Source organism: Ambystoma mexicanum, chromosome 2q (genome assembly GCF_040938575.1).
Source record: "Ambystoma mexicanum isolate Mex_15411 chromosome 2q, UKY_AmexF1_1, whole genome shotgun sequence".
In the NCBI taxonomy this organism is placed as follows: domain Eukaryota; kingdom Metazoa; phylum Chordata; class Amphibia; order Caudata; family Ambystomatidae; genus Ambystoma; species Ambystoma mexicanum.
In genome coordinates this window covers 244,460,773-244,478,799 of record NC_090924.1, presented here as the reverse complement: position 1 = coordinate 244,478,799, position 18,027 = coordinate 244,460,773, and positions in this window count along the sequence as shown.

The following is an 18,027-nucleotide window of genomic DNA, read 5'->3' as shown; positions in this document are numbered from 1 at the left end:
CATACCATCATCTTCTGCCTCATATTACATTTGTATTCAGAAAATGCCTGAGAAGCCCCTACCATGGAAAAAGTCACCTAGTCGAGTGCCGCATTCCAATTGCTTCAACCCAGCTCTTTCTCCTTACCACTCATCCCCGCCCTCTCCGACTAGCCTTACACTCTGGATTTTGAATAGCCAATCTGTAAAAAACTCCTTTCTTACTGATCACCTTGACACTAAACTCACCACTTCGGATCATGGAACGCACCTGAAACCTAGATCACACCTCAGGCCTCTGCTTTACCAGTTTCCTCCACCTGTACTCCTCCCGCTCATCCAAAAAGATGCAGAGGGTTGGCCTAAGGACTAATAAGGCAAATCCCTTTTCCCTCTTCTGACATTTTTCCTCTCACGGTTGAGTTCACAGCATCCAAACTACTCCTACTGACCCTGCTCACTAGGCTCCTGATCTGTAGGCTGCTATCCCATGCAACTCCTTCTCTAATGTCTACCTCCTTTTTGCTCAATTCCCACTAATCCCACTGTGGAGCTCATGGGTGACATCAACCTCCCCAGTCTCCCTCAATTAGCAACTCAGATTACACTTGCTCCTCTCTGATCACACCCTAAACCCCCCTCACAGATCTAACAACCTGCACTTCCTCTTTCCTCTCTTCCTGCTTTCCTCAGTAAATCTCATTGTTGACCTTGGTTAGCTACTTTCCTACCAACCCTAAAAAGGCCCTCAGCTGAACCAACAATCCTGCCAACTACTGACCTGCTTTTCTCCTTCTTACTTCTCTGAAATCCTTGAAACAGCCCTCTTAAACAGGATCTCCACCTACCATGACAACGCAAGGACCCTCTCTGATCTGGTTTTCAGAGCGCTTACTCCACCGAAGCAGTTTTCAGTCATGTCTCAAACTCTTTGACCTCGCTCACCATCATAACGTTTCCTCTATCCTTGTCCTTTTCGACATCCACTGCCTTCAATATGGTGCCCCCCCTTTCTCCTACAGACCCTTGCTTCCATTGGTATCCAAGATACCTCCTTTGAATGAGTGGTTGTATACCTCTCCTATCGTATCTTCTCTACATCCTAGAACTTACCTACCCTCTCCAACCTCCAAGGTGCACACATTTGGAGTCCTCTTTGTCAGTGTTCTTCTTTTTCACCACTTTGTGCTACCTCTACTCCTTCAAGGATTAGCATTCTTTATATCAGCAAATCTGTCCTCTTATCGCCTACCACTCTGCCGAAATCCCCATCCCACAATCTTTCTTAGCATGATTCTTAGTGTAGTGTATGTAGTGGGCGGATGTTGAGAGGTACTCGAGAGTATGCAAGTGCAGGAGAGTCATTATGTGTGCAGCTAAACTGAATTTTTATCATGGGGGGATAGCTTCATTCTTATGGCAGGTGTGTTGTGAAGTGTGTCTTGGAGCAGTGTAATGTATTAGGTGGCTGCTGGGCAGTGGTCTGGAGAGAGTGAGAGCAGGAGAACATTATGTGTGCAGCTAGACCGCATTTTATCTTGGGGGGGGGGGAGTTAGCTGCATTCTTATGACAGAAGTGTTCTGCAATTTGTTTTAGAGCAGTGCCTGATAGTAGATACGTGCGGGTGGATGGTATGCCTTCGGCTAGTTTCAATAAGCATGGAGTTTGATATGCACCCGCGTGTCCTGGCTGGTTTCTTGGTTGCATAGATGCAGCTGGATTTAAAAGGGGGTGAATACAAGGCGCGGCTAAATCCTACCCATTCGCTATATAAATACACCTAGTGTGATATAGTGGCTGCAGTCTAAAATTCACCTAGATTCAATATCTTGGCTACTCTCTGGAATGTACCTGGATACAAAGATGTTGGCTAACCTCAATAATTCAACTAAGAGTGATAAATTGCCCCCCCATAAAAATCACTCAAAAATGCAATACATTGGCTACCCTCAGATATTCGTCTAAATGTTATACATTGGTTACCCTCAAAATTCATCAACATGCCATATATTGGTTACCCTCAAATTCATCTGAGTTCAATACACTGGTTACCCTAAAAACTAAGCTAAATGCAGTACATTGGCTGCCTTCAAAAGTTCACCTAGTTGAAACACATTGTCTACCCCCAAAATGAATTTGATGCAATACCTTGGCTATTCTAATAATTTATCTAATTTCAATTCATTGGCTAGCCTTGCTGTTGGCTAGCTCCCATAAGTATGGGGTGCTATACATACATACCTGCCTGCTATTTCTGGCTGCTTGGTTTTATATCTGCGGTGTGGATTCTCCTGTTTTCTTATGGTTATTCTTAGTCCGGTCAGATTTAGCAAAGATTCTTACCATCCTTTGGTGATTGTATGGGAAAATATGTTCCTGTCGTGGTCATCCTGGATTGAATAGCTAGTTCACAGGGGATGACGGGGTTAGCCAGGGTGCCGTGGGGAATAGCCATGTCTTGAGGGCCCTGGGGAAGGCCAGGTGGTCCTCTATGGATTGGATGCTAAGTGGTATAGAATTCCATATAGAGGGGACTTGGACAGAGAAGGTGCTGCCTCCTATTCTGGTTGATATGAAAGAGGGGATCGCCCGTAGGAGAGCAGTGCCTGAGCGCATGTTTCTATTGGGGTGGTAGTGGGTGATTTTCTGTTGAAGGTAGTTTGGGCCGGTCTTGTGTAGGGCTCAGTGAGTGATGCACATGGCTTTAAAAGTGACCCATCGTATGACTGGGGGCCAGGGGAGGATACGGAGGGTGGACATGATGTGCTCTCTGGGGCCGAGTGCTAGGAGCCTGGCTGAGAAGTTCCGGATTCTTTGGAGATTTCTGGGGGTGGTAGGCAAGTGCATCCATGTAGAGGGAGTTGGCGTTGTCTAGTCGGGAGAGGACAATGGGCACGATTGCAGTCACTCTGTGAGGGTAGGAGAGGTAAGGGAAAATGCATCTGAGTATGCAGAGGTATAGGAAGCATGATTTTGTCACAGTGTTAATGTGGTGTGATGGGTGTCAGGTCAGTGGCCATCGTGCAGCCCTGGCTTTTGGCTGTGGCTCATGCAGCGGTGAGGTGGGCATAGGGAGGGTGGCCAGGGGGTCGGTTGTGTTAAGAGAGCTGTCTTTCCACAGATCATGATCTGTTTTTCCGGGATTGAGCAGGAGGTGGTTGACCGTCATCCAACAATCAATGTCGGTGAGGCAGAATACAAGCTCTGGGTGGTGGGTAGAGATGGACCTGGGGATTCTAAAGGTGATTTGTGTGTGGCATAGTTGTAGCAGGTGAAGCGAAGAGGGGATGGGCAGGTGCTTTGGAGGACTCTGTTAGGGACGGGGTAAGCGGATAAAGCGAAAGGAGGGAGGAGGGTGATTTTGCTGTCTGTTGGTAAGGAAAGATGAGATCCACCTTCCCTAATCGGACCCGCCAGCTTATAGCAGTTTGAGAATAAGGTGACCGGCCCATTTCCAAAAATGGGTTATCTAAAAATAGCATGTCCTCTGATCTATTTTTAGATGTCACATTTTTTGAGGATCTGGGCACAAAATCTACATTTAAAATTTGTTTTTCAATGGTCACAATATGAGGGGGGAAAGGAGAAGGAGGGGGTCTGGTGGGTGAGATGTGGAGTGGTGGGCAAGAATGCAAGAGGGAGAGCAGTGGGTCAGAAATCTGAGAAGGAGCCTAGGTACAAAAAGTAGAGGGAGTGTGGGCTCGGGGGGGAGCAGTGGGCCAAAAAGCAGACTGGGAGTGGTTGGCCAGAAAGAAGCAGTGAGCTGCAGATTGGAAGAAAGGATGAGGGAAGAGTGCGATTGAATGGGAGAAAGGATGCACGATGCAGAAGTAGCATGAAATAATGAAGGTCTGCATACTGAGGGAGGAAATGGAAAGCATAAGTTGTGTGTTGGGTGTATGATCTTGAGTGTGGCAGAGTCTGGGGTGTGCATATTGTGACTTGGCAGTGTGACGAAGCACGGGAGTATGTGTATGACTGAGAGTGAGAGGTTTGGGAATGCAAGTTGTGATAGGCAATTGGCGAGACGTGTGAGGTGTGTTGGTGAGCGAGTTGTGTGAGTGTTTGGGGTATTCTAGGACATAGAAGGTGAATATTTTCAGCATTACAACTGATAATGATCAATACCGTTAATAATAATAGCCATGCACATTAAACCGAAAACGTAGCCAAAAGTCCTGCCAGGCCAGAGATATCTGGGACTCTTCCTAGCCTTGCACACTGCCTCTTTCCTGCAATGTGCCAATCTTGCACCTTTCAGCCACTAAAAAATGTGCTGCAAAAATGCTGTAATAAATAAAGGGCTGTGCTGCAAAATCTCTGGTTTCATGCCGCAAAATTGGCCATTTCATGCTGCAATATCACGGAGGGTCTGTCTAATGCAAAGGGAGTGGAGTCTGTCAGTGAGGATGCTGTGGTTGATGGTGTAGAAAGCAGCCGAGAGGTCGAGTAGCAGTGCAGCACTGCTCTCTGTGCTTGCATTGATTTTGAGGTGATCCCATATGGAGACTAGGGATGATTCACTTCCGTGAAGGGGTCTGATACCGGACTGGGCTGGGTCTAGGAGGTGGTTGGCTACTGTGAAAGTACAGAACTGGGAGTAGCCAGTGCAGTCAGTGAGTTTGGCTATGAAACGGGTGTTAGATTGTAGGCAGGAGGGGGTAAATTGAGTTATTTTTAGGAGGGGTTTGAGATATTTTCAAAGCTGTTGAGGATGGATCTTGCGATGTTACCTGCGCGGGTTGAGGTGAACATTTCTTTTAGGAGGGAGGGGGGGTACAGGTAATTCAGGGGGCCGGAAGGACAGATGTCAGTCAGTCATTTAAGGAATTTAGGTATAAAGATTGGAGAGAAAACAGAAAAGATAGGATGGGTGCGGTCTGGTTGGCAGGTACATTTGGGCGAGACAGTAGAGGGGGTGGGAGTGCTGCCAGTTTCTTGTCAATGGTGCAGATTTTTTCTAGCACTGTGTTGTAGAAGTGGTCAGAGGGGGCACTGCAGAGAGATTGGGAGACGTGGGGGATGGGGGGTTGCAGGGAAGCCATGAATTCTGTGATAAACTTGTGGAGCTCCTTGCTATAGTTACAGGTGTTAGAAGGATTTTTTGGCTTTACCAATTTCGGCTTTGTAGATATATATTGATGGGTGTGGGCTGTTTTATTTCGGGGGGTTGGTTCGGCCTGCCATCTACGTTCTAGGGAGTGGTTGCGTGTGTTGAGAGATTTGTGGAGGTGAGTGATCCACCTGGGCAAGGGGCCTTGTCTGGAGAGGGTAGAACTTGAGGGGTTGAGAGGTAGTACAGTGTTGGAGAGCCATGAGTCAAAGTGGCTGATAGAAGATGTTCCTACGTCGACTGGTAGGGAGGGGAGGGAGGAGAGCAGGGAGTCAGCCAGGTCTGGGGTATTATGACCTTATCCCAAAGCGGAACATGGGTTGATGCTCCAATGTTAGTCATTCATAGAGGAAGGGAGGGTGATGGAAGAAAGCGTGGCCCATCCATATGAGCGGTCGTGGCGGGGAGCACAGATGTGAAGTTGGTGGAGTTAAAGATCGTGTGAAGAGTATGTCCTGCTGTGTGGGTGGCACCTGTTGCTTGCTGAGTCAAGTTGAGGGTTTCCAGTGGTTGTCTCTGGGGCATCGAACCATACGGTGAGGTCTCCTAGAAGGGTGAGGGAGGGGTGGGAGACCAGGAGGGCAACTAGGGAGTCACTTAGGGTGTTGGTGAAGTGTCTGTTATAGTGGGTGGCCTGTACATGGGTAGGAATCTGTGGGTGTGTGAGGGGTTGATGAATTTAAGTAGGAGCGATTCGCAATGCCTGTGCTTCGGAATGAGAAATGGATAGGTGAGAGTTGTAGAGGATGACAATTCCGCCTGCTCTGCTAGCTCTGTTGTGAGTGATCAGTGTGTATTATGGGGGGAAGTCCTTGTGTGCAATGGGCTGGAAGTCGTCCGAGAAGCAAGTGTCTGTGATGAATAGGTCTGGGTTTTCAGAGATGATGAAATCAAATATGTGGTGTTTGTTTTTGGCAATGGATCTGGTGTTAATGAGAATGCAGGAGAGTTAGGGATGTAGGGGGTGGTTGGCACTTCCGGATACTGTTGTGAGAGGACTGGGGGTTGGGTTGAGACGGTAGTGTAGGGAGTCCCCCGAAGGAGGCCTCATGTGGGTATGTGTAGTGCGTAGATTGGTGGGGGGGCAGGTGTTTGCGGAAAGTGTTCGTGATGTGAGAGGTTTTAGCCAAAAGTCATGTGTGGTGGGGGGAGAGTTTCTGAATGAGTTTCAAGTGGGATCCCAGAGGTGTGTTAGATGTTCTGGAGGGGGTGCAAGGCTGTGTGGAGGGATGTTGAGAGAGGCAGTTGGAGATTGGAGTTGTAACAAGAGGGCATCGTGATATTTGGCGTGATGTCGGGTTGCCGAATTCCCTGGGAATGTTGAGTTTGCTCGGGGAGTCCGTATTAGGAAATTGGTGTGGGTAGTGATGAAGGGTGTAAGCAAGGAGAGGTGCGCAGAGATTAGATCTTATGGGTGTTGCGAATTCAGTGTTTTAAAATATGTTTGGGTGCCTGTGGTGTGTGTGAGAGGGTTGGCGGGTTGGCAGAGGAGAGCGTGTTGGCAAGGGCTGCTCGGGTCACTCTCAAGGATGGCAAAGCTAAGGTGGAGGGGGGTCTGGAGGGCATGGGTGTGAGGAAGGGCAGTGTGTTGGGTATAGAGAGGGGTGGGGCAGTTGGAGATGAGCAGTGTGGTTGGGAGTGTTATGTTATGAAACATAACATATTCCCCCAGTGGGGGGGGAGTTAAGGAGTGGCGGGTGGTTTGCAAGGAGTGGAGTGTGTTTCTCCAGAGAGTGTTGGGTGTGTGAGGAGGATGGGCAAGGGGTTTGGCTGGTCTTCTGGTGTGCCAGATTGCCCCTCTGATTTGTGAGCTAGTCAGCGTGATAGGAGTAGGAGGGCGTGTGGGAAGGAGTGGAGGGGTGGTGTGCATTTCCCCAGAGGGTATGGTCTGTGAGGCGGATGGGCGGAGATGGTGGGGAGGGTTGGCTGTTCTTCTGGTGCACCAGAGTGCCCCTTTGGTCTTTCAGTTAGTCAGCATGTCGGGGGGGAAATTCTGCCGGGGTCGGCCGGGCCGTCCGCAGACCTCCGGGCAGGGAGGCCCCAACTCCTCCCGTATATCCCAAAAGAGATAGAGTATGAGACACGCACAAGAAGCAAGGTGACTCTGCTGTTTATTAAACACAAACGGCAGGGATGGGTCAAGGATCATACGCGTCTGACCTGACACACACACAATCGTGGGGCTCGCAGGCCCTTTTTACTGTAGTATGACGCGCTACTTGCGTCACTTCGAAAGTTGACAAAAAGCCTATCGCCACTCTTAATTGGTTGCTCGAGTGGTAGAGTTAGTATAGCATACGTATAGAGAATAATATCAGTGGACGAGGGTTAGTCAGGTGATATATCTGGGATGTCCCTACAATTAGATACATGAGAATTGTTACATGAAGACTCCTAATGATTGGTTAATATTAATGGCGTCAGTGATAAGAGCCCCATGTTCTGATTGGTGCGCCCGTGAGCTTCCCAGCCTGGGACCATCGCTGTTCCCAGCTCTCGGTGTACCTGCAAGTTGCAACAATGTTTCACTATGGGTACATGCAGATAATGTGAAGACTTATTCATGAGCTGGACGGCCGACTACTCCCACTGTCGCAGATGTCCATTGATCCTTTCAAGTGTATCTGCCAGTGTCTTGTAACGAGGGATCCAGACGCCTCCTTCCTCCTGGGCTTGGCATCTTGTCAGGTTCGGCTTGGTCACGTGAGGTGGGACCGTGTTTGAGGCAGAATTCTGCACAATTAATATTGTTTTTCCACTGTGTGCCTGGTTTAATTTACAGGTGCGACTTTGATGTTGGTGCACGGCGTGCGAGGTTGCAACATCGTGCCCTTGATGGTCTGCTTTTGGAATGTGGGTTTGCAACATTACGACCTTGGCTGTCTGCTTTCACCAGGCTCATTCTGCAGGATCAGCAACCTGACTCTTGTTCTGTTAATGTCCACGGGAGCTCTTGCTTGCGGCCTACTTAGGCCTGGTGTATAGGTGGAACCGTTTGGTGCACAGGCGCTTTAGGTTATAGTCTCATATTATCTTATGACCAGTATCGTGTCTTTGTTATAATTCTCATTATGGCACCTAGGTTTAGAAGAAGCGTAAGAAAGCTCTTTAGATGAGTTCATGGTGCGTCTTGCGTTTCTGCATTTTGAGAGCCTATGTGGAAAATAATAAAGATGCACGTCCATGAGTATGTCTGTCGCCTACGTCATAGCACTGAGTATATGCTTTGTGTAAATTGGTGCGGGAGTGTCCAGTGTGTATATTGGCACAGGTGTGCTATCCGTTGGCTAGGTCGTCATGGCATCTCTAACGACTTATAGGTTTTAGTCTAGTTGATCCATGCCGCAGGCATCGGCATGGGCAGGGCGGGCTGCTGGGCAGGCAGATGGACACATCCGTATGTTCCTGTACCAGGGTATTTGGTCGTCTGGTAGGTGGGCAAACTCTTCTCGTGGCGGGTGCTTGGGCCGTGAACCTTTAGGCCAGGCGCGAGAGGGGGAAGATGGGAGCCTGTTTTTCCATTTTCCCACTTCAGTCCCCCCTCTGGTCGACTTGTCGACCACAAACATATCCTTTTCGTTATCTCCTCTTACTCTCCATATTTTAGTTATTCCTCCTAAATGTCCATAATGGTTAACATGATCTTCAAATGACCAATACATATATTCACAGGTTCCTCCAGGAGTACAGTATACCCATTTCCATATGTAACTCCTGGGGTTTCTTGGGTTCTCGACCTTCACCGATGGTGGGTCCAGGTGGTTGGTAATGATCTGATTGCGCAATTTCTCTCTCTCTTGTATAATAATGCCTGTGTGTTGGCCGTCATCTGCTGGCATCAGTGGGTGCATACCGACCATTTCAAGCAACTCGTCAGTGGTGCGTGCCTTCCGGGCTTTCCAAAATCTTATTATGGTCAGTGTTGCTCCAGCAAAAATAATACAACCAACTATAATTTTCAGTCCATCTGACAGCCAAGATGGCATCCATGACCATAATAGCGAAAACCAGCTCTCATCCTTTTTCGCACCTTTACTTTCATCCACCATTTTGGAGTGCAACTGGGCCAATTGTGAAACTGCTTCTGTCAGTGTACCGTTGTCAGCATCGTTGGCAGGAATTAATGTGCAGCATGATTGTCCTATCTTTGCACAAACTCCTCCTTCCATGGCAGTGAGGAGGTCCAATACATATCTGTTTTGCAGTGCTAGCATCCTTATTGCTCGCAGCTCCTCTTTTATCGCGTTGAATCCGTTTACTGTAGAATTGATGGTCATCATAAGTTCCCATCTAGTTATCTGGAGCCATTTTGCATTTGCGTAAGCCTGTAGTCCCGGATGTATTATTGAGGAGAAGAACATTGCTGCTCTGCTTAATAGTCTGTGTTCTGGCGGGATTGAAGTGAGTGCTGTTTCCGATCTTCCCCATAGGTAATTTCCCGTCAGAGGTTCTCCTTGTCTTTTCCCTCTATTTAGGACAGTATCATTGCCGCTGGTCCTGTTCCCTGGCTCCTCCTGAGGTGGTGCAGATCTCTTATTTCTCTTATCCCCTTCATCCATCTTGGGAAAGTTTGCCACATTCACATGCTTCTGGGGTACCACTAGTGATGGTACATTGACGTGCACCATCGTGCATACACCATTCCACAGAGGGGGCAGTGTGTGATATGCCTTTTCTCCACAGGCCCAGTAATGGTCCATTATCACTGCTGTTCCTGCTCCCCCCTCAGGTAACTCCATCACGCTTCCACAATTGGTGTTGTATCCTACGTCCACCTCTCCTTTATGTTGGTAGCATACTTTAGGCGCAGTCAGCGGCAGAATTGTTATCGGGTCTTCATCCGTTTCTATCCACGTGAGAATAGGCACGTATTTGATCCAAGTCGTCCAACATCTGTGGTTGTGTGCATCGATAGTTGAAATAGTTTCTTTTGTTACCATGTTGCTGCCAACCACTCCTATCTCCCATTTGTTGTCCAAGTACACTTTCCCCGTTATCGTCACCAGTGGCCTCTCCCAGCATCCTAGTTTACCAGGAACTTCAGTGGCGTACCAATCACATGATAAATACTGCAGTGTTACTTTCTTTGTTTCTCCTTTTGCAGGACCACTTGTTATGTATCTGAATGCTTCAGCATGTAAACTGCTCTTGTGGTAACTCAAATAAGTCTTGAGGAAGTTGTTTTCGTATGGGTATGAGTCTCGTGTTTTCCACGTCATATGCACCACTGTCCCTTGAAATCTTCCTTTCGTTTGGAACAGTGCCAAGTATATTATGCATCGTGCTGTTTTCTCGTCTATCTCTGTGGCAACAAATGTTCGAGAAGCACTCATGGCGTATGGTATTAATGAGCAAACGTAGCAGCTGTCTTCTGTTGTCTGCTTACCAATGCGGGTCATGTGTTGATACCATATGTTGTTTGAGACGTGTGCTGAATCTTGTATGTAATTGTCAATACCTTTATTATCTGAGTATGTGCTGCGTTGAACTCTATTTTGCTTGTGCGCAATTTTACTAATATCACCTGACGTAACACCTGTTGCAGCTGGGGATGGGGGTGTGTTAGGTTTGGGTACAGCAATAATATTGATAGCACAGCTGTACTGCCATACAGAGGCAGCTACGAACCCGGTGATTACCAAAATCCCTATTACTTTTATTACATACGCTAATTTCACCGGCATTTTGCTCTTACCTTGCTGCAGTCCGGCAGCATATTCCTGCGACGTTAGAGTTGCCCGCCTGAAAATTCTCAATATGCTGGTTATTAAATGTTAGTTGTTGTTATTTAAGCTCTCCCTATCAAATAATCATTCAGTGCCCAGGCGAAGAGCTGTTCCCACGCTACTCTAAGCGATCTATCTCTTAGGGCAGGTAAGTATGGGTGGAGGTGGGGCATCGAATATTCTATGGCCAAAAGGAACGCTGTGTAGTAGACACGTACCCTTTTCCTTTTCAGGTACGTTGGCCTTTTTATTTCATATACAAATTGGTGTGACAATTCTTCTGGGTAGTTATCGTCTGAGGGTACCATCTACTCCTGGGCAGTGAATTTGTTAGTTATCTACTTTCTTAGCAATACAATAATACGCAATTCCTGCATGTGCGAGAGAAAAGAAAAGAGAGCATTCACGTGTTTACATGTGTAGTTGTGCAAGACAATTTCCTTTAGTTCAGTTACTACTGTAATGGGGACAGGGGTCAGTGGATGATGGGCAGGGGGTTTTTAGGTTCAACTGGTGGGTGTGGCTTTTACTCTTTGAGCGTGTGATCATGGGGTGGGCTGTATGGGGATCACCCCTTCCTTCTTCAGTTATTGTCTCTGGGGAGTCTGGGGAGTGACAAGGTATGGTAATACTTAGGCCGCTGGCTGTGGTAGGACTTTCTTCTTCCGTTGTCGATGTTGTCGCTGTTCTCTCAATGGACCTGTCGGTGGCGCTGGGGCGGGTCTGTTGTCTGTAGATCTTTATGTCGTGTAGGTGGTTCCAGGCACGCTTGTCTTGTAACTTTACTGCTCTTGTTGATACCTCCTCTACCAGATGGGGACCAGTAAAACGTGGGCTATTCCATTTCCTATTGAAGTTGCAAAGTAATACGTGGTCACCTTTAGCAATCTTACACAGTCCTTCCTTTTCCAGTTCTTTATCCGCGTCTTCTTGTTGGCTTCTATTAGACCCGCCCCGTGTGCGCTCGAGCTGTTGAGACACAAACACTACACTAGTAATCAAAGAAGACACATATTGGTACATTTCATCACCCAGAACACTTGCAGTACTTTCATGGTCGGTAAATGCTCTTGACGTTGGCGTTAGGGGAAGGCGCATTTGACGTCCGGTAACCACCTCATGGGGAGTGAGGTGGTGGTCGGACCCTGGCCTATTCCTTAGCTCAAATAAAGCTAATGGAAGACAATATAACCAACTCCTCTTTGTTGTTTGTTGTATCTTTGCAATTGCCTCCTTTAATAGGCCATTCAGTCGTTCACATACACCGTTGGCCTGTGGGTGGTATGCACATGCAAATTTATGTTGAATGTTCAGCAGTGATGTAATGTGCTGAAACATCTCGTTTGCGAAATGTGGGCCATTGTCTGACCTTAACTCCTCGCACACTCCCCACCTGGGGAAGACCTCCCTCACTATGAATTTGGCTGCTCTAAATGCATCTGGGTGTGAACAGGGCCCTGCCTCAATCCACCTAGAAAATGGGCATACTACTACAATCATATACCTATTTCCTTGACATATATTGATCATATCAACATAGTCAATATGGAGATGCCGGAAAGGTCCCTCTGGCCGGGGTATAGTACCTCTTATCACCTTTAGAGTGTGGCCGGCCGTAAACTGTTGACATGTGAGACAATTACTGATAAAATTTGACACATGCAAATTTAACTCTGGGCAGAACCAGTCTTCCCTAATTCGTGCTGCAATTACTTCCTTGCCTGTGTGGGCTGGATGATGTAGTTGGTTCAGGGCGGTGTTCAAAAGTTCCAATGGCATTACAACCTTTCCAGTGCCACCCTGGCGCCATAGTGCGTCGGTTGGTGACATTGTACACCCTCTTTTTACCCATATTTCTTTTTCGGCCATTGGTGCAGCCGCTTGTAACTCCATAATCTGTGTGGCTGGGAGATGGGTGTACCCTTCTCTTATCAACATCTCCTTAGCCATTCCCCTTCCTCTCCCTCTCTGTGACTCTGGGGGGTTCCATATCTCACCAAAGTATGCAGCATACTTCGCATGTGCATCCGCTGCTGCGTTTCCCTTCGAGACGTGGTCTTCACCATTGGTGTGTGCGGTGCATTTCACTAAAGCTAATTCTTGGGGGTCATTAATTACTTCAATTAGTTCAGCCAATAAGAGGGCATGTTGCACTGGAGTGCCATCAGCTCTCCTAAACCCTCTTCTTCTCCATTTCGACAGCCCTGAGTGGACAGTGGATGTAACATATGCGCTGTCGGAATATATGGTCACCCGTTTGTCAAAGCTTTCCTTCAACGCCAAGATCAGTGCGACCAGTTCAGCTGCTTGAGCGGAGTAATGCTGTGGTAATTGTACACATTTCATTGCCACACACACTGGTACCTCCATCATTTTTACCACCGCAGCCCCAGTTCTCCTCACACCATCCCTCTGATCGATAGTTGATGACCCATCAATAAATAAGAGCTCACCCCCCTCTAGTGCGTTTTCCTCAACTTTTCTAGTACATGAGTACATTTCAGTTGTTTGTGTACAGTCATGGGCATAATCTCCCTCCTCAATTACTTCTGCTAGGAACCTTGCAGGGTTGACCGTGCTGCATCTAACAATTGATAGTTCGGCTCTGGATAGAATGATCTCATAACCTGATGCTCTTTGCGTGGTTAGGGTGGATTTAGGTTTATTTAATATCGCTAAAAGTGCATGTTCTACAAATAGTGTAGTTGGGCACCCCATGGTGATTGCTGATGCTTTTTCTACCGCAAAAGCAGCTGCGGCGAGACCTTGTTCGCAGGGGAAGTGGCCTAACATTTCAGGATCTAAGTGGCCACTGTAAAATGCTACTGGTTTGTAGCCCATGCTTGTTTTCTGAGCCAACACTGCTTTCATTACTGCTGAGTCGCAATGTGAAAATATAAAAAATTGCCGCTCATAGTCTGGGGATGCCAGTACTGGAGCAGTTGATATCGCATCTTTTAATTCATCAAAAGCTTCTTTCATTTCCATCGTCCACCCCAGTTTTTTCTCCCCTTTATTAGCTTCCCGTAACGCCTCAAGCAGAGGTCCTATGTATGAACTGTAATCAAATACCCAAGCTCTACAGTAGTTGCAGAGCCCCAGGAACTGCTGCAGTTCCCTTACAGTTTGTGGCATTGGAGTGGTCGATATAGCTTGTGCTCTTTGTGGTGCGATCTTTCTTCCATGTTGGGATATAAGCTGACCAATGTAAAGTACCTGTTCTTGACAGTACTGTATTTTCTCCATGTCTACCTTGTAACCTTTGTCAGCCAATATTGTCAGCATCTTTAATGAGTCCTCTCTGCATGTTTTTTCGTTTTTACTGCAAATTATTATATCATCCACATACTGCAACACCGTGCTTTCTACTTCAATGTTACCCAAATCCATCTGTATTACTCTATTGAAAATTGAAGGTGATTCACAATACCCTTGTGGCAATCTGGTGTGTTTCCACTTAGCGTTTCTGTAAGTGAAGCTCGTCAGATCTTGTGAGTCTGGGTGTAATGGTATTGAGAAAAAAGCATTTTTAAGGTCGATCACTGTAAATCGTGATGCTTCTGCTGGAATGCCACACAATATTGTGGCCGGGTTTGCAGCTACGGGATATTCCGCTTCTACTATGTTGTTCAAGGGCCTGAGATCCTGTATAAAGCGCCAAGATCCCCCTTTAGCCTTGCGCACTGGGTACACAGCTGTATTACATGGTGATTCTGAGGGGACCAATATACCATTATTTATAAGGGCCGTTATGGTTTCATATATGCCCTCATCTGCCTCTTTTGATAGTGGGTACTGTTTTACTCTGGGGAGTATTGCACCTTTTTTCAATTTTATTTTTACTCCCCCTATACTTTTTATGCAGCCCACGTCATAGGGGCCGGTAGTCCACAATGATTTGGGTACTTTTGACATATCGTCCTTAAAGAAAGGGACCGGTGTGCATGCGGGTGCCTCAAGTGCCATTGCAATTTTCTGTGCTACTTGTTTGTAGGCCACTCTTAGCCATATTTCCACACTCATCATAAACACCATTTCACCTTCCTCCTTTTCATCTGAAAACAGCTCCTCATCTGACACCTGGGTGAGCCTACATCCTTCTGCTAATGCTATCACTGCCCTCCATGCTCTTCCTTCTCTGTCTTGGACATGTACAGCAATATAATCAGCTGTTGCAATAATGCTTTCAATATCCATTGAAACCACCTTCCCTTCTTGCTCATTAACAGGTGTTTCTGGTCTGAACAGATAGGCTGCTGGCCTTCTCCATATTTTCCCTTCTATCCCTGGCATCCATGCAATTGCCATGTCCGTTCCATACTGGAAGAGCTCACCATCTACTGGCTCCGCCCTAATCGCTGTCTGTCCACAGTATGCTTGCATAATCTGTCGTGCCGTGAGCATGTTAATCCCCGGAGTAGAGCAAATTATGCCGTCCTCGGTGAAGGAGATCGTCATATTCAACCTATTCATTATATCTCTCCCCAGTATATTTACTGGTGAGGCACTATAATATAAAAGTGGAACTGACAGATCGTAATCTCCAATAGATAAGGGAATGTTATCAGTAAAGGGGACCAAGCCTCTAGCCCCAGAGAATCCTTGGGTGTTCATGGTCTCGCCTGACATCTTAAATTTACCTTCCTTTATGCAAGACCGGGTCGCCCCGGTGTCAACAAGGAATGATAATTTTTTGTCACCTATCGTTACCTCTATGCGTGGTTCCTCCGCACTATTAGGTGTTACTGACAGGATGGGACACACCAAGGCCGTCTGTGGGCTGTCCTATTGGGGGTACAACGACTGGCCATTTCCGGTATAAGGGTTATGTCCCAAAACCGTCACCCTACCCAGTTGTGTTTGTGGTATTTGTGGTTGTTGTGTCATCGCTACCTGTTGTTGTGGCAGTGTTTGGGGCTGTTGTTGTGTTAATTGTTGTTGCTGTTCATTTCCTTGTTGCAACATTTGCTGTTGTGGTATGCCCTGCTGTACCTGTGAGGGCCTTGATTGTCCCTGATCACTCCATGATGGTGTTCCTGGTCTAACTCTACACGTGCGTGACATGTGCCCCAATAGTCCACAGCTCCAACACACTGGTGGTTCCCTATTCTGCCATGGAAAGCTCCCTGTGTTGTCCTGGTATACTGGTTGCCCTAAGGGGTAGGAATTTCTAAATCCTCCCACCTGCGGTTGGGTGCCATATCCGTACCCTCTCCCTCTCATAATTCCTCCTCGCCCCCTGTTATAATTATAATACCCAGCACCTTGCATTGGGTATCCTCCTCCCATGTTGGGCGTGTATGGTTGGAGTGGCGGCACCTGTTGTGATGTAGTCTGTGAAGGTGGCATTTGGGAGGAATCTTGTGCAGCCACTACTTGTGTGGGGCTTTGGGTCATTGTTGTAGGTGTAGTTATTAGTGCCCCTTCCATTGTGTATTTAGTAGGCTTTTTCTGTACTAATTTAGCCTCTTCCGTTTTCCTGTCCTCTTCCTTTTGTTTCATTTTTCCTTGCCATGTCCTACAATGATGCACTATAGTCAGTTGTATTTTGGGCCATGGTTTTGCTTCCATTCCCACTACTTTCTTTAGTTGTTTCTGAACTCCTTCTGGGAGCCCTTGTACCAGTATATGGTAAAATATTGCTGGTGTTTTATCCCATTGTTCTCTAGTTTCCATGCGCCACTTCTCTTGGATTTCCTGGATATAATCAACAGGATCTTCGTTCTCATGCATCTTGCGGGATGTGATTGCTCCTATATCTGATGTGTCTGGGTACTGTACCCTCAGTGCCTGCCATAGTGCATGTCTGCAGTTTGCGAATGGTGCCCCATCGTGTGATGTATTTGTTATTGTTACCCCATGAAATCCCGCTCTCTTCCAGATGTCATCCACTCTATCCCCTAATATTGATATTAAAAGGCCCTTTACATCTCCTACTGCCAGCTTCTGTCCTGCGGTGTGTTTTTCCATTTCATATATCCACTTACCCGCACCTCCACTTAATGATGGGAGCCTACATTTTATATTTTCTTTATCGGTATGCTTCCAAGGAACATACTGTGGTCTAACCCCACCTCTCTCCAAAAGTGGCATTAAATTATGTTTTGTTTCACCCTTTGTATTCCATAATATTGAGTCCTCACACCCTTCCTCCTCTTCCCTTTCTTCCACATTTTCACTTTCGTTTGTATTTCCCCTGCTCATACCTCTTTCTTCTCCATCTTTTCCCCTTCTTCCATCTTCCTCTGTATTTAATGTGGGCATGTGTATACCTCTTTCCTGCCTGCGACTAGGGAGGTCTCTAAGCCGCCATGTATAGGGTGTCAGTTCGTCGGTGAAGGGCGCTAGTTTTATTTTGCGTAATGAACGTGAGGTGGTTGAGCATGTAGGGTGCGATAGGGGAGGGCGTGATGGGGATGATGGGGATGGGGATGTTGCGTCCTCATGTGCCTGTCTTTCCTCTATTCCTTTCTTTCCCTCCTCAATTCTCTCCATCTCACCCTTTCTCCTACTGATCCATGGTGAGTCTAGGTTGGTCCGGGTGAGGTATAGTTTATCTAAGCTTTCCCTTTCGCTGTTTCTTCCTTCATTTTCCGCTCCCTCTTCCTCACTACAAAAGCTAGTCATAAACGGCACCCCCCACTCGGTCTTTTCCCCCTTGATCGTTACTGTATGTAAATCTATTAGGTCCAGTTCTCCTCTTCCTCCTTTATCAACCGCTCCCCTTTGTGCTGATGTTGTTGCTACTTCTGTGTCATCATATACATCCCTCCATGTTCCACTCTCCTTTCCCCTATCTCCTCTTTCTCCTTCATACCTTTCCTCCATCTCCTTACTAGTTTCCTCCCTTTTCCTTTTCAATTCCTCCATCACTTCACTTCTCAACTGTTCTAATATTCTTTCATCCTCTTTCTTCCTTTCCCATTTCGCCCTTTCTTTCTCTACTATATTCTCCATCACCCTCCCTTCTTCGTATTTCTTAGTTGATTCTGATAGTAACCTCCTCCTCCACATTGCCATTTCTTTTTCTTTTTCTTCTTCTTCCCTTTTCTTTTCCCGCAGTACTACCCTTGATACCCTTTCTGATGCTGCTTTTACCCTGTCAGCTTCTCTCCTTTGCTCCTCAGTTCGTTCCCTTATTTTTTCCAATTCGTTCTTACCTTCTCTCCTTTTCCTCACTCTCTCTCTCCTCCCTCTCAAGCTGCTTG